Below are 13,217 nucleotides of genomic sequence, written 5' to 3'. Positions count from 1 at the left end.
AATAATTGATGTATTCATTTTGATCAGTGTCACATTTTTCCTGCTTTTTCAAGTTTCCTCCTGGATCATTGTATTAGCTGCAGTATTGGTGATGATGGTCTTTGTCAGTGTTGCTGCTCTGCAGTAGGCTACTCTTTAAAGAAAAAGACCAGATAACTTTCATTTTTCATTTCTTGTCATTTTTTTCTACACCAAAATCTATCCAATAATATCTGCATAACATTTTCTACTTGTGATTTAGTTATTAATTCTTTGCTTCATGATTCAATCGGTCTTTGTCTAGTATTAAATTTTATGTTTCCCATTTAATCCCACTGGCTTTAAAGTGTTTCACCAGATTTTTACGAAGTATTTCCAGTCTTTTGTTGTCTCTGTCCCAAATGTTCTGAAATGTGTTGCATGTATTAAAAGAAGTTGGACCAAAAAATGTACTATGTACTTACAAACTTACATTTATGAAAGCTGAACAAACATTGATGTACTTGACTTTTGTAACAGTGAAAAGGCGATCTGTTTTTATTGATAAATATATATGTTTGCATTACTGTTATTTAGATTGCCATGTTAGAACGTAGCAAACAACATTGTTTGTTCCTCTATGGTTTCTTTATTTTTACAAATCTAAATGTTTTTGGTCAAAAGATTAATAATTTCATATTGAGGTCAGATGGTCAGCAGTTTTGATGTTTTTGCAGAGATTTTATTTTTTTGCAAAATAGCACAAGTAAACATTAAAAGTAGTTCCTAAATCAAGGCATTTATTATTAAGGCGGCCATTATTATGGCCCTGTGTGGAAAAAGTGATTGCCCCCTAAACCTAATAACTGGTTGGGCCACCCTGAGTAGAAACATCTGCAATAAAGCGTTTGGGATAACTGGCAATGAGTCCTTTACGAGGTGCTGGAAGAATTTCTGCCCACTCATCTTTGCAAAATTGTTGTAATTCAGCCACACTGGAGGGGTTTTGAGTATGAACCACCTTTCCAAGGTCACAGCACCTCAATCAGATTCACGTATGAACTTTGGCTAAGCCATTCCAAAGTCTTTCTTTTGTTTTACTTAAGCTGCTTAGAGGTGGACTTGTTGGTGTGCTTTGGATCAAGTGCACTTCAGCTTGTGGTCGTGAACAGATGGCCAGACATTCTCCTTCAGGATCCCAGAAACTGGATTCTGTTCATCTTGACGTTGCATCTCCAGACTGAGAGATCTCAATTACTTTGTTTCTTATTCGCTTCTGAATTTCCTTGGATTGCGCCATGATGTGTAGTTTTTGAGGATCTTTTGGTCTACTCTACTTTGTCAGACAGGTCCTGTTTAAGTGATTGATTCAGCACAGGTTTGGCAGTAATCGGGCCTGGCTATGACTATGGAAAAATTGTATATTTTCTATTGATAAATGCAAATATTTTATGTCTGTTATGTGCATTGCCGTGTGGAGAATATAAGGAAAACAATTGTGTGGTTTACATTGTTTCTTCCTCTTAGATTTCTTGATTTTCTTTTAAAATTGCAATAACTTTATGTTAATTTCAGTGCACTTTCACATTTCTTTAAATTCAAACTACAGTCCTGTGAATAACTAGAAACACTTCTAGCAGCACAAATGTGAGGTAATTGTTTTCTGCTTGACTTTATCAGTCTCTCATATTGTTGTGGAGGAATGTTGGCCCACTCTTCATTACAACGTTGCTTCAGTTCTTTGAGCTTTGTGGGCATTTATTTAAGCACAGCTCTCTGAATGTCCCAGGTTGAGGTCTGGACTTTGCTTTTCAGCTATTCTGCTGTAGATTTGCTGCTGTGTTTGGGATCATTGTTCGACTGCAAGACCTAAACTTTACCTATTAAACAGTTAACTCTGTATTTTACACTTTATGTGAATATTGTTGCAGATTTCAATTATTAATGTTTTTATAACTTTGTTCTTTCTTATATTTAATATTATACAATATTTATACTTCATGTCTCTGTCTTCTTTTGAACACTCCAGCACAGCATCACTATAACTTTGTCCTCACTGACAATAAAGCTGTTTTATATATTTCATTGCAAATGTTTCAAGCAATTTGTAGCTGTATCTTAAGATATTTTGTTAATAATATAGTATTTTATATTGTTTTTTTCCCCATATTTGAGAAATATTTAACATGTAAAAGTCTGTTTATGTACAATTTGGTGATATTAGCCCTGATTATTGGAGGAACTTGTACATGAAGCAGATTTCTGAGACTTCAGATTTGAAGGTTGTTGTCATATAATCTAAATGATGGCAGATTAACGTTCCCTACCTCTGTCCTACAACCACAGGACTCCTTTGCATTCGACTGATAGAAATTTCAAGCTCAGTGTTAATGAAGATTTCAAAGGCCTTAGTGCAGGGGTAGGGAACGTCTAAAACCTGCAGGGACACCGGCCCTCGAGGCCTGGAGTTCCCTACCGCTGCCTTAGTGTGAAAGGAATGAAGCTGTAGCGCCTCCCAGTGGTTGAAAAGAGGTACACAAGAGGTTTTTGCAACCTGCTGTTTAATGAAGGTAATCAGCTGGGACAAAGGTACATTATGAGAATAATATCTCTGACAAACCTCTACCTCAATTAAAAGATGCATTTTGATTTACATGAATGCATTTCATCTTCTCTGCAAAGGCTACACAACCTTCTTTGCCATTTGAGTGTGTCCAGTCCAGCTGAAACCAGCTCATTACTGATGGCATGAAAACGATCTGTGAGGTAACATTTTTACTGTCATTCATTCCTGTTGAAAACTTGTCACGTGTTTGCTTAGGTTCTTCTCAATAATCCTCCCGTATCCTGTGTAAAAACTACCCGAGCTTAAAGTATACAGACTGCCGGGAGGGGCGAGTCGGGAATTTTCATTGCATATATATATATATATTAAAATACAGATAGCAGCAGCCACGAAAACATAGGCAAGAGAGAGCATAGCAGTGTCGTAGATGTAGCCAAATAAGACAGATAAATTAAGATGGAAAATCCCCAAAACAAAACCCAATCTTTAGTGTGGGAGCATTTCCATGTCATTCCCAAAGGTGTAATTATTTTCAGCGACTGCAAACTGAACACAAACTTTTCATAACTGAGTTTGTTTCTTCAGTTGTATTTTGGTAATGCTGTTGTACAGCAGGGAAGCAAACACAAGTGCTAACGCTAACAACATCCAATCAGGATTTATTGGTTAGATCAAAGCTAACATCTGCATTACATGTGAGCACTACACATGTTATTTAACATATATAACGTATAAGATTTTTACATCTTTCTCTTTCCCTCGAGAAGAACTGCTAAAACTGTAGAAATAACATTACAGAAAAGCAGGACATGCTCAAGCAAAACATTATAGAAAGTCTGTCACGGTTCTGGGTCAGTTTGACCCAGTATTTTGAGTTGTCATGTTTTTGCAGGTTTAGTTTAGTTCCATGTGTCATTTTCTGTCTCTCTCTCTATGTCGCGTCTGCGTCTTAGTGTGATGGTTTCTTGTTCCTGTTTTATTGTGAAGGTCTGCGTCTCATGTGAGTGTGTTCAGTTTGACCTCTGTCTCGTCTTGGTGATTATTCCCAGCTGTGTCCACCACCTGTGTGTAATTCCCCTGTGTTTCTCTGTGTATTTAAGTCGTGTCCTCTGTCATTGTAGTTGCTGGTGCGTCTGTGTATCCACCATGTCTCACCTGTGTGTTTGTGCTCTGTAGTTTAGTTGTTTCCAGTCTAGTTTACTTCGTGCTCCATTTGCTGTTTGTCCATATTTATTTTTGTGTTCAATAAACCACCTTCACTTCTCCACTACTGCCTGCGATTGGATCCTCATTTATTATTTTCACACGGCTCTCCTCACCCGCCGTGACAGTACGGACCAGCCAGATATGGATCCAGCGGCAGTCACCCCACCTAGGGAGCTTCAGGAGGCCGTTATCGACTCTGCTTCTAAATTGATTTACCAGCTGTTAGAGCATGAGGGAGAAGTGTCTCTTTACACTGTGGAAGCCAACCTACAACACCTTATTTCCAGTTACCCCTGGTTATTGGACTCACTGCGTCCGCTCGTACAGAATTTTGTTCTTCACGAGCTTCACCTACACCCCCCCCGCCGCTACCGCTCGCCTGCTCATGCAGTGATATCATCAGTGTCAAGTCAGGTGATAGAGGCTAATGCAAAATGGTGTTTCAGTGAGGCACAATTTATTATGACAATACATTTTTTAAAATACTCAGTATGAATTAAACAGGTTAAAGGTCAATGCTCTGTTGTAATATAAAGACAAAATGATTGACAGCAGCCCAGCAATATCAGTAAAACACAAATTAGCCACATGGTGCAATGTAAGGAGCTCTGTGATTGGTTAGGAAAGGACAGACTGGCCACCTCGATTTTTCTTCACTGCACATTGATCCATAGCTTTGCTCTGTAAAGGCTAACAAAGTGCTTTTGCTTTACAAAGACATTCAGCGTCGGTATTCACTCTTTTAAAATGCCACTGAACACTGGAGTGAAATGGAGCCCTGATCCTCAGAGTTTTATTGTTGCTAACATTTCTTATAGATAGCACAGATAGTGCCCCACTGCAGTAATCACTCATGTCTAGATATTCCTGTTAAAAAGGAGTTTTTCCTCCCCACTGTAACATGGCAAACATAGCAAACGGATAATCCAGCTGAAGCTTCAGACAGCCGTCAGACAGTGAAACACTGCCATCTGCTGGACGCGAATAACAAAGACGCTGCTTTGACGGGTGAGGGAGTTTCAACAAGTCTGCAACGACTCAAGCATCAAACTACAGAACTATTCTAGCGGACATGGTGCTCTAATGACTGCTTCATTAACGCAGGTCAGAAAGGATAATAGAAACTCAATAAATTATGAAATACAAATCTTACTGGTTCACTGCGCACACAAAACGTCTCTTATTAGCACAACACTGCTCAGGGCTCAGAGTATATTCCTTATAACCTATTAAACCTCAGCATGTTATTTTGAAGTGTTACAGGTGAAACAGCCAACCAGTGAAGTTAACTGTAATTTCAACATTGAGCTACAAAAATGCTTTTTTTTTAAAAGAAATTTTAATTTCTTTTTACAGTTTTGCAATTTTACACAAGTTTTATCATCAGTGTCACAATGACTGCTGCTAAAATTGAGTATGAGCTTTTTGTTGGTCTGATTAAAAGGTTAAATGTAAAAGCATAATTTAAACATGTGATGTGAGGTCATTAATTACAGTGCAGGTGTCCTGCTTTAGGATCATAAATTAATACTTCCAAAACAGTAAAGTTGTAGAGAATCTATGTTCATTATCGTTGCTAATCATGGAAAGACAAAGACGTCAGACTCTGCTGAAAAATATTACACCCTCCTACTCTCTGCACACAGCAGTCTGAGGGACCTTCCAGGATCGGGGATTTTATTTATTTTGTTCTTTTTTTGGTCTTACTGGTTAGTAGGTGGTGATTTTGTACCTGGTGATCTCACATTTGGAACATAAATTGCTTTGGAGCAGATTAGGTTCAAAGGATAACTTGGCTCTTGAAGTTAGCCGGATAAGACAGTGTTAGGTTTGTAGCTTGAACCTATTCGCTGGAACGTTAAGACAATATAATTACACTGCAAGCAAGACGCAAGTAGGCAAACTTCTTCATGGTACTCGTGCACGGGAGAGACTGGACAGAGCGCCGTCCCTTCGCTTGACCCCAGTAGCTCTCGTCCATCCTCCCATACACTGTCCTTTTATTGAGGTTACATGAATATGCATAGGTTCATTAACATATAACGTCTACATACACAAAGAGTACCGTGTGTGTGTGTGTGTGTGTGTGTGTGTGTGTGTGTGTGGACTGCTGATCAAAGGGTCAAACATCCTTGGTCAGGAAGAGGGTAGCCTCCCCCTCACCCTAGATGGTTCATCCTAGATAACACGGTGAGGAAGTCCTGCAGTTCATCTAAACAAAGAGCACTTAGACTAGAACAGACGCAACTACGTTAATCCTACCATAAAATAATAAGACACGGTATGACCTCTCATGCTCCCAAAGTGCTGTCTAATACACACAAAGTTTGCAGACTATCAAGGTTCAAAACCTCTACCAATCTACAACTAATTACAAAACTCTAAGCATATATAAGTAAATATTTCTAAGCATAAATGACAATCAACAATACAAATCTAACAGACAGCGTTCTGCTTCACAGTTGAGGCCTCAGAGAGTTGTTGCTAACCAAAGTCTATCTTGTACGGCCATGCAGCATCTTATGACATTTTGTAACCTGAGCAGTGAAATGATTGCTGTTTTAGTGCACATACACAGTGTGGGGATCAGTATCAGGACAATAAAGTTATGGTGCAAAAAGCTGCATCTGGTCAGAAGGAAAAGCACGCACACTTGGAAGACTTGACCATTTGCACAAAATGAATGGCTGACACTGGACAGATGAGAGAATGTGGATGGTCACACCCTCGTGCATTAAAGAGGGCTTTCAGTTCATTGAAAACACAAAACCAAACACACAAAAGACACAATGAGACAGCTGATCAGTTTGCTTCACTAAATCATCGACACAAGCCGTGTTGTAGAGGGTACTGCAGCCGTGGCAGGTTATCATCTTAATGTGGCCCTGACACTCCATCGTACGCCACAAAGCTGTGAATAAATGAAAAGCAAAGAGGCATCATCACTAACATAATAACTGTAGAAGTTATCCCGCTGCATTACATTTATCAGGATATCGTAATAAATGTTCATATGTTGCTTTGACCCATCATTGTTGTCATTAATATCGCTACGTGACACTGGACACTTCCTGTCATTCATATGTCCTGACTTTGTGATCAGTGTAGCAGCTTGAAAATAACTGCTTGGTTAACAGCAGGTGTACAGGCAGGTGCTCTGATCAAATAACATGTTTGGCTAAAGAAACAGAAAATAAAAATATGTAAATAGGAACACCCACATCTCTACTTCTTCTTCTATTTTCCATTTCACACTTACAAAAAAGTTCTCCTGTGTAGGTGTTGAGACAAATATATGTCAATTTAATACTTCAGACAGGCCCCAGAGCAGGTCTGAACAATTAGTCCACTTAAAATCAAAACTGCAATTTGAAACCATGCAATTAGCAATTTTGCAAAGAAAACTTGGCTAGGCTAAGCTAAGCTAACTGTTAGACAAAGTAGAGGAGTTGGAAGAGTAAAGGATTCTGGTTAACTCCAGTTCAACTTAACATTAAATTAAACTGACAAATATCATGTTTATATTCATATCTTAGTCTTCTGATGAGCTCTATCTTATAAATCTATTAGACTCAGACGAGGTCGGCACAGGGACAGGCCTCGGGGGTCCAGGCCCACCTGGTGAAGTCCTTCTTCCCCAACATCTTCTGATGTACTTCATTTATACATTTTGGTAATGAAGTACTTAAACTACCACCTCACTGATTAGTTATTGCAGTGTGAGCTCAGTTCAATTAATCAGGTCACAGTAGTTTAGCACTTCTACAGCAATCATGCAACCAGCATGACTGAGGAGGACACTGGGTGGACGGGCTTTGCAGGTCAGACTTTGAAACTATCTTTTATTGTCATTACGCCAAAAGCAGTGAAATTATATGCTGTCCCATTCAGTGCAAATAAAGAATCTGTGTTTACTGACAGGACAAAGCACTGAACATGATTTCATCTGTTAACCTGGACAAATTCCAAAACAATTCCTTATTATTTCTTTTTCTTAAGTAAAACCAGTAAAAGCTTCTACTTCAAAAATATGGACTTAACACTGAGATCCTGATATTTTAGACCAGTTGAATTTAGATGATCTTTTTTAGTTCATTCAGTTTGCTGGTTCTAACGACGACGGTCTTCATCAGTTTTAATGTCACTGTGACTCATATCTCTGCATGGCTGTTTTGTTCTGAGTGCACTGTGACAATGAAGTTAAGATCCGGTGATCAGCACAGCAGCCTGGGAGTGACTGCTTGGTTAACGACAAGGTTTACAAGACCTGATCAAATGTCACACTGGAAATATTTTGCAAGTGAAACAGCAAATGAAAAAATGTAAATATGTTAACTGGACCACCTACATTGTTTCGAGAGCAGAACTAAAGAGTGCGACCCATCACTTCAGTTTCAGCATATAATTTCTATTTAACACTCAAAAAAATCTGTTGCACAAGTATTAAAAATATATTCACAAATGAAATTGACATGCCTGAGATGAAAACATTACTCATACAAGTTGTCAGGTAAAGTCTATAGCACTGTTACATCTAAATATGGACACTGAGCTGGGACGATGTCACAGATCTGAGCCTCTGCACCTTCACTATACGTTTGTGTATGTCAGGCCTGTCCTGTATCTCTCCACCACCTGATCCAACACACCACCAAATCCTGATCAGCTGATCATCTCTGCTCCTCTAATCACCTGAATATCCAAGTATCCGAAAGTGTCCATCGATCTGACAATACAATTGTAAAACCGATCACTGACCTGTGCCCTAATGTGTTCTGTGCACTTGTGAACACACTTCCTTATGGAGTACGTTTATTAAGGACACTCTTTCATTAGCACACAGGTTCAATAACACAACAAATAACCTCCAATAAACCTTTTAATAAACTGTCATTGGAGGCTGATGTGTTCTCTCTTGGCTTGTTTTCTTGTTGTGTGCCACACAGAAAATAAATGCATGGTGTCTTAACTCACTGATACGGGGATATCAATGAGCACAGAGTCCAGCCAACGATGGCACAAAGTCAAACCTCCTTCAAGGAAACTGGAGAGTCCAACACTGGCATTGAGGCTACCCCAACAATATCAATATGGTGTAACTTCCTGCTCTAACTCAGGCTCCTTCCCCACAAGAAAGATGATATTTTATGTACTCGAAGTCAGACCTGGAATCTGCGGGTCAGACTTCCTGGGCCCCCGACCCCTGACCTCTGAGATTTTCATGTCTTGTATTTTATAATATTTATCTTTTGTTCTTCTGCCAAAATTGTAAACACTGTCATCATGCCATATTGCACTGTTGTTCGATCAGCTTCATTAAATATACTTTTATATATACTTTTATCCTTTGTTTTGTTATACATCCATGTAAACCCTCATATGAAATTATTACAACCAACTGGTAGTAAAACAAAAATAAAAAGATTGTTCAACATTTTAACTGCAAATGGTCAAAACATTCACTTTATTTGCCAAAAATTATACTTAAAAAGGGGAAAAAAGAAGTGTTAATAGTTTATTTGAAAGGTCAAAATATACCAACACATCTTTTTATTTTAAATCTATTTGTTTGTGCATTAATTTTTTTTCTAAAGCCAGATGTGGAAAAACAGGCTGCATCTACATGCAGGTTCTTGTGGTCAGTGGTCATCATATTTGCATTATCTTTCTGAGTCACAAGCAGGGAAGTGTTAAAGTTTCCTAGAAGTGGTGGGCCAGTGATGTAGGTGTGGATGCAAAGGATTATTTGAGGTGGTGCTGATCAGAAGTATAAAAATCAAAGTGTCCAGATCCAAACACACTTTGTTCCTCTGTGACAGAAGTGAACTAGAACTCACAGCAGCATCTGAACTGCAGAAGAGATCTCTGCTCATCTCCGTCTGCATTCCTCTTTTGGTAAGAACTTATTATGTATCATTTAAAATGATTTTCCTTTTAAAGCTGGGCAGCAGGCTCACGTTGAACATCTCCATAAACTGTCATAATTCTGCTGCTACACTAAACACTGCATTCGGTGAGCACACTAAACTTACGTAAGCTGTATATTTGCACGGTGAGAGACCTGTTTTTGCTGATTTGTGTTCAAATACAACAAGATCTTATTTAAACTGACTGTCAGATGTTGCCTATCCAGTTATGTAATGAACCCACTATATACATGAACCACAGACCCTTCACCACATCTTCATCACCTGCTGTTCCAGACAACCAACTTATACCTGAACCACTGCAGGTTAATCATCATCATTAGTAAAGGAAAAAAAAGGTGAGTGTCTTATTATTTTTATTTTGCAGTGTGTCACTGTTACTACAGAGCACACTGAAACATGTGACAGGAAAGAATAACTGAGTGCAGAAAGGCTTTTATATTAAATCGGATTTAAACTTTGTTCTTAATGAACCGGATCTATTATGACCTGGACTTTTATCTATAAAATGGGCTTGTGAAACCCAGAGGAAAACTCTCTCAATATATCTGTAGATATAAATATATATTTATCCAAATCACATCAAGTAAAAAAGGCAAAATGACAAAATTAAAAAAAAGAATAACAAAAAGTATAAATTAAAACACAAAATTTTAAGGCAAAAACAAATATCTTGATGTCTTAATACGATGAATATAAAATATAAAGTAATACAACAAGGTTAAATATCTAAACATTTAAACTACTTCAGCTTTTCAAAGCTTCTTTTTCCAGTTGAAAATGACATCATCACGCCTGAATCTGCTTCCAGGAGCTGTCCAGATCAGGCTTGTTCAGGATATTTAGAAATCGTCCTAACAGTTGAAAAATAAAAAATAAACTGAGAACAAAGTAATATATATGATTAGAAATAAATAAAAAAGAAAACTATAAATAAAACGACTTCTTTCATTTAAAGAAAAAGGTCTATCAGTCCTCTTGTCGTGTGTGTTTGCAGCTCACAAAGACGACTTGCTGAGCTTCAGGATCCAAAAGGATGTATCTGCCAAATTCTTAATGTGGAAAAATGTCCATGTGTTTTCTTCTCCAGGAGACGATGAAGACACTGTTTGTCTGCACGATGCTCGTGCTGCTCTTTGCTTCCGGATTTTCCAAAGTGAACAATTTTCAACCAAGCGAGCACCGACCTGAAGAAACACCTTATGAAAAGTTTAGAAGACAGCATGTAGATGCTAAGATGACTGAAAAGCTGTGTAACACAGAAATATCAAATAGGAATATCTACAAACTTGACAACAGTTGTAAGGAAACCAACACATTCATCCTCAGCATTCCAGCAAAGGTCAAATCCATTTGTAGAGGTGATGGGAGCTACGATGAAAATAGCGGCATGACGTATAGTACCGCAACGTTTCGCATAATTAAATGTAAGCTAAAGCATCAGGGAGCCAGGAAACCCAGCTGCCAGTATGAAGGCAGGCTTCTCACCAACAGGATCATTGTCGTGAAATGTGAAGGGAAGTTACCTGTGCACTTCGATCGGGACCTTCTGCCCTCTGAGAGCAACGATGGCGAGCAACTATGAGGAAAGAGTGGTGTGGAGGGGGGGCGTGGTCTGCGATGCTGCTGCAGGTGAGATGGATGTACCTGCGCTGCATTTGCTATCACGCCTCGCCAACTTAAAAGGCTTTGTGCTGTCTGAGTTGTTGGTGTTGTGGATGTGTTGGCTGGCAGTCCACAGACAGACTGATTTACACAACTGTGGAAAAAATAAAATTAATAAATAAAATAAATTGGAAAATATAGATGTGTCATTATTTCATATAGATTTCAAATAACATACCATTTGATGTCAACATGGTTTAGTTGCATTTGCAGTGCTCGTGCTGTTATATTCTTATGATTCTGTTCATTTTATGAGTGTATCCTTCAGCCTTGCTTCACATATTTACTGCTGCTTGATCAGCTTTAGTCCTGCTAGCATCAGCACAGGTAGAAACAGATCACACATCAGAGAATCGGCCGTGCATCTAAATGCAAATGGAAACTAAAAATGAAAACATAGATAACTGAGCTGAACTTCATAGATCTGAAAGTTGACCAATGCATACATAGTGCTAAAAATCAGGTATCGGGAAAACACATTATTTTATATTATGCTGAAGTCAATTGTTATCCTTTTTTAAAACTATATCATATAATAAAGTCTGTTTTGAAGTTTACTATGGTAAAAAAAATATTTTAAGGCTCTTCAGATATACTGTAACTTCATAGGTATGAACCATCAAAGCATTTTCATCATGAATATAAAACTTCATTAGGTAGATCTGTTCAAATACTCATTAATGCAAATATCTGATCAGCCAATCACATGGCAGCAACTCAATGCAGGTGTAAAAGGTGAGGTCTAAAAAGAACCTTTAAGAAAATATGAATCATCTTAATCAGTCTTTAATTATGAAGCAATGGCCTAACTCCCTCTGACAAACAGACCTGTGGCAAAATTTATAAACCACTTTTGACTTTTTCCAAGGTGAACATTGTCTGGCAGCAGGTGCCCTTCCCCTCCCAGATCACGGTTCATATCTGATTTTCAGCTCTAAAGTTTATTTTTCTCTTCATAACAACTGTGCAAAGGATGATTTCTGAGGATGATGACTCATTGAAAATGCTTGGATGCTGACAATTATGCAGAGTCAGGCATGGAAAGGCTGCTCTTTGTGACAGGTGGGTGCTGTCATACATGGGTGTAGCTGCCAGCTGTCCTCGAGGCTTCACCTCTGCTAAACGTGTGTCTCTGAACTTGACCTGGTCTCATAAACTCTCCTGTGATTTTTATTTTGCATCCTTGGTTATTCAAATGAATGATTAATATATTAATATGAATCTATACAGATTTGTCCACACTGGATATGACAGTAAGAGTTAGTAAAGCTCTGTTAACGTGTCCCTCTACAGCCTGTTGTTTCTTAGTTTCACCAGTGAAACTGAATTAAAAACAAAACATAGATGACATATTGTCGCCTAGGCAACCACCAAGCTCCCAGTGCCTACAGACATTCACTAAAACATGCTGGTCATTGGATCGTTTGAATAAATACCTTTAACTAAATATCAATGTTTTCGACATGTCTTAGTTTACATTATTACACAGTTATTATGAGAGAGCATGTCTAATATTTTTCCACTAAACAGTCGTCTTCTCCTTTGGTTTGTTTGTAACAACCATTTATAAAAACTTGTGTTTTGCTTTTGTTTTATTTTTAACTGCAATTCTGGTCGAGTAGCTTTTATAGTGTTAATTCAACATATACTACAAAATAAAATGACTTTTTTTAAAGTACATTTGTGGACATTTTATTTTCAAACTATCCAATCACAGAATCAAATGCACAAAGCCTGTGATGTCATCAAAGGCACAAAGCTTGTGATGTCATCAAAGGCACAAAGCTTGTGATGTCATCAAAGGCACAAAGCTTGTGATGTCATCACATTCTGTCATTGGAAGGAGAAATTCAGTCAACTGTAGCAACTCTTTGGTGGCAGAACTACAAAAAACC

This window comes from Aulonocara sp. 'chitande type north' Nkhata Bay, linkage group LG3 (assembly GCF_057382095.1).
Source record: "Aulonocara sp. 'chitande type north' Nkhata Bay isolate Kocher_YH1m ecotype deep benthic linkage group LG3, A_spYH_male_GT1.1, whole genome shotgun sequence".
Classification (NCBI taxonomy): domain Eukaryota; kingdom Metazoa; phylum Chordata; class Actinopteri; order Cichliformes; family Cichlidae; genus Aulonocara; species Aulonocara sp. 'chitande type north' Nkhata Bay.
The sequence above is the reverse complement of the archived record's forward strand: the minus strand, read 5'-3'. Positions refer to the sequence as shown.